The following is a 4850-nucleotide window of genomic DNA, read 5'->3' as shown; positions in this document are numbered from 1 at the left end:
CATCCTCCGTGCTACAGATATTCACATTATGACGATCATTTCCTTGACAATCGTCTTCGAAACGAGACGGCGACAAATAGTCACTCAACCTGCTTGAGCTAATCAGGTTTTGCTAAATCTATCGTAGTCCAGCATTTTTGCCTCTCTCTTCCTGTTTTTTTTCTTTTTCTCTTCAATATAAAACCTCTCTTTAAGTTATACAGCTAACTATGCCTGTAACAACGCGAGTGCTATCGATCTCTTCTTTGCTTTTTTGCCACCGATCCTGTAACGCATCCCAGTGCTTCTGAAAGACGGACGTCTCCTACGGGTCTCACTGGGTGAATACCTCTTCGCCTTCCATTAGGATGTGCTGCGTTGTGTCCGGATTTTTGCTGCAGCCGACACATGCCACCTGTTGTCGGAATATTTGCTCCGGTAGTTTTACAGCGAAGCCGTATATTGCTAGTTTCCAATGGATCGATGTCCGTAGACCGAAAATCCCAAAGATAGTGCAATACCGGGTCCACACGCGGCGGAGGTGACGCAGGCATCAAGCACTCCGCCAACTTGCAAAGATAAGTTTAATACCTTGGGTCAAAATGCAACCCGTATCAGATATTAAGCTGATAAGAACAGACGCTACACTTCGACCCGCGTCGGCCATGTCTATACGTTCGCACCATACACGTGTACGCCCATCCCACGTATTTGATCAAGCCGGTGCCTACCAATCTGAGTGCCTTCTGTCTCGAGACGTCATGCTCTACGTAGGATCCTTTCCTCATCAGTTCTGCTCTGACTGTGAAATGGGTAGGCCGCCTGTTGTACGGTCTGAAGAAGAACAGCGTGCCTACCAAGAACGACGATGAGAGTGCCGCGGACGGCAAGCGTAAGCGTGTTGCCCGTGAGGACCGCGAGGCGAAAATAAAAGCGAACCGTCCATGAGGCCCGGATCCCGCAAACTTGGAACGCTTCACCGGAGCAACGGTCAATCACTCCATACACAGCTTCACTGGTCATCCACCTTCAAAGAGTGAAATGGCACTGATATTTTTTTTTTCATTTAGCAACCAGCTCAGGCCTCCAATTGCAAGGCACTGTCCTTTGTGTTAACTTACAAGTTTTCTCTCCCGATTTTTTTCTTGCACTATTTGTAAATTTCTGTTGTCTTTCTGTTTTAGTCCGGAACTGGATGGACGCATGGATAGATGGTTGGATGGGAGGGCTGGGGACCGGGTGGGGACCGGGTGGGGACCAGGGGGGGGGGGGGGGGGGGGGGGGTCTGTCGCGTGTTCCAGGAGCGGGAAACACACCGCACCCCTCAATATAACCTGCTGCGCTCTGCAGCTGCCGGCAGGCGACGACACAAGTTTATGCTTGGCCGTCGCGGCAGCAACTCGAATCCCCATAAGCGAAGGTAAATTTGCACTTTTGTTCTTAAAATTTTAGACGTTTATAAACTGCGCGAAAAAAAACGAGGACGCAAGAAAGAAACACACACGACACCACGAGCGCAGATTGCCAATTCTGTCGTGGTGTCGTGTGTGTTTCTTTCTTGTGTCCTCGTTTTTTTTTCGCGCAGTTTATAAACGTCTAAAAGTTATGAACCAACTAGCCCGCCAGAACGCCCTACTAAAGTACCTGCTCTTAAAAACCAGGAAGTTAACTGCGGCAAGTGTTAACTGAATGACGTAGTCCCTAAAATGCAATCCTTTGCAAAATGTTAGCAAGATTAGTGTAGCGGTAAAAACTAAATCTTTTTTCGAACACGTTAGGCGAAATATTCAGGACTCTCTATTGCTCTTAGAAATGAAGGGGGTTGGGGGGATATGGGGGGGGGGGGGGGGGGTGAAAAAATATATTATTCTGTTCAATGCATGTGTGGCTGCATTGCAAGTCGGTGCTATTGCTACAGCCTGAGAGTTTCAAAAAGAAAGATAAAAACATCTCTATAGCTTACAATTAGTTTACAATGGACACTCAAAAGCAGCCATTGCACCACATGCAACGGAAGTTTTCCTAGAGAAAGCAGCCTATAGTTATCGGTAGCAACCCTTTGTCATCTCCCTCAATCAAACATGAAATTCTCAAATGAAATACCTAGATTTGAAACAAACAATTCGGTTCGCATTCGATTTTTTGATATCCGCTGACCCCTCGCAGAAACGAAGCAAAGCAAGCTAAATAAATCGTAAGACATGCGCGGGACTGGCGTGACGTAGCATTCTTGACAGGAAAGTAGCGAGCGCAGAGGTTTCAACAAAGTAAACGCAAGCAAGGAAGACGAAGATCATTGCTTGTGGACAATATACACCTCCAAGGGGTGAAAAGTTTTTCCGAAGTGCGTTTCGTGCAGACTGTAAATGAAGTTGCCCTTATGCGGACAATCTTGTGTCGCTAGCTCGCACCCTTACCCTGCCCGAAATCGGAGCTTTGCATGGAGAAACATGCTTATAATGAAGAAAAGAAATTACCGACATTACACCCCTAGAAACTTAACATTTTCATTGGCGTATACTTACGGAACTATAAATTCGTAGGGTAATGTACCTCAGATACGGGTGACTTTTCAGCCATTTCTCGCAAATAAAAATATCTTCTCTGACTTAATTATGAATGACTGGACAAACAACACAGCATTAACACTACGCGAACATTTTGACATGAGCATTGTCTGACCGCAAATAATAACTGCAACATAACGCAAAACACGCGTTTGGAGGACTGTGTTGTCGTGAGGTATACGCATAAAATAAACACATTGATGAGTGTAATTTTAATCACGGCATGGGAACTGTCACAGGGTGTCAAGAGTGTTTTATAGGGCATTCTGCCCCTAAAGGCGCAAAGTTTTTTTACAGTGTATATCGCTGGTGTTTTCTAATCGTGGTTGTGTTATCGCAAGTGCATCCCTTCTGGTATTTGCTTTAATACTTTAGTTTTTCCGAATTAATAAACGTCACTAAATGGTACAGCTTCTGCGTAACTCCGCCTCACTCTTTGGAGTTGTTTGTATGATGACGTAAAGTGTGCTACATGCTATAGAAATACACGCATCATGAAATTAGAGACGTAAAGGAACGATTACCAGTTGGCTCGGACTGGTAGCCGATGGACGGATCGCCTTGAGAAAACAAGAAAAAAAAAGAACAACATGAGAATCACATTTCGCATATTAGGAAAACCGACAAAATCGCTAATTTTGAACTTCAAGTGACGACAAATATTTGACTGTGACGATAGAAAAGGCGGCGGCTTGTTCTTGGAGCTTGGCTTCGGTATCGAAGAATGTCTTTGCGGTAAAATAGAACGGGGGAAACTTTGTAGTTGTCAATGCACGACAGATATGAGGGCCTTAGAATCGATTTCCCTTAAAGCGAAGTGCTTGCCAAATTCGTGGTATTCTCTTTTCTTCAATCTTCTTAGTCCAATTTTAAGAAGGACATGTTATAAATTTCAAATATAGAGACGATGAAGCTTACATTCTACATTACAATTTACATTCAATTACATTCTAAGTTACCAAATCTAAGGAAAGTCGGCCGTCGATGAGAGGTCTGCTTGGAAAAAGCGCGAGGAACGAGAAAGGTCCTCATAGTGCATACGTCTACTCTATACACCCAATCCAAGTGCCACTGGGCCGTCAAGAGCAATACGCAATCCCTGGACACGCTCAGGTATTATCGCCTAACACTATCCGCATTCACTCGAATATGGGCGATTATTTTTGAAGGACAAAACATTCCGAGAGAAAGTCGGGTCTTGGTTTATATTGAAGGATGCGTTTTGAGCGCAACTGCGTGACACTGCCGACGGCAGAAATGTCGATGCCGCGGGGTGAAAAATTAATGTCGCTGATTTTATCAAAACAAAAAGAAAAGGTTCGATTGTTCGACGGATATAATACAGGGTGAGGGAGGTCGCAAACGTTCCAGGCGGTGCTCGGCAAAATTGTAGAGTCCTGTCTGTACTTCTACACGCCTTCTGCATCAGGTCTGTTTCGCTCAGTGAGGTAGCGAATGGATCCCGGGAGCATGGGTTGAAATTTCGACCGAGCATATGTAACGCGAGCATCCCGAAAGTTGAGCATCTCGATCGGGATAGGCGGAAGTGAGGACAGTGCATTCTGGGAATAAATCGGTGACAAAGACGCCAGCGATGCCGATGAAGAAGACGTCGAGTGAACGTTTCGCAAGCTTGCGGTGAACTTCAAAAACCGTGATGAACGTTGTGTTTTAATCGTAGTCGAATGCCTTCTTTTGTTCGTCTTTCATTCGAAGAAAGATGTTTCATTTTCTGGCTTTCTGAATTTCGGGCTATTTATAAGTACGTTCCGCTGCCAAAGGTTCTAAATTTAAATAAAAGAGCATAACTTCGAAAAAGCTCATCGAAAGATTGCAAACGTCGATGAACGCTTACCCGTTGTCCGTGACAGAGAGTAAACGGGCGGACCACCTTGATGAAACAAGAAAAAGAAAACGATGAAATCTTTTTTTTTTTAATGTTATGACAACAACAAAAAATCATTAACAGTGGTTGAAATGACGAACATTTTTCTGTCGATTATGGAATAATGTTTTACTGCGTCGTGAAACGGACAACTTTGTAGTTATGAATGCGTGACAAACATGAAGGCTCTAACATGAATTTACGTTTAAGCGAGGACCTTTAGAAAATGCGCATTTCGAAGAATCCAAATTTGTAATAATTTTCTTAGTCATAACTTCATTAGGTAGCACGTTAAAGTACAATAAGTGAAGCGTTATAAGTTGCATTATTCATTGCATTCGATTAGATTCTATGTACAAGTTATATACAATGGCTTTCTATCTTTTAAAAAATGTAAAGGCAAATCGGCACTAAGATGT

General features: G+C 43.8%; 1 pseudogene; it reads right to left on the bottom strand.

The window, feature by feature from the left end:
- Positions 1–466: 466 nt before the first annotated feature.
- On the bottom strand, positions 467–646 carry LOC119459762 (U2 spliceosomal RNA; annotated as a pseudogene).
- Positions 647–4850: the final 4204 nt, after the last annotated feature.

This window comes from Dermacentor silvarum, chromosome 7 (genome assembly GCF_013339745.2).
Source record: "Dermacentor silvarum isolate Dsil-2018 chromosome 7, BIME_Dsil_1.4, whole genome shotgun sequence".
Taxonomy (NCBI): domain Eukaryota; kingdom Metazoa; phylum Arthropoda; class Arachnida; order Ixodida; family Ixodidae; genus Dermacentor; species Dermacentor silvarum.
The sequence above is the reverse complement of the archived record's forward strand: the minus strand, read 5'-3'. Positions and strand labels throughout refer to the sequence as shown.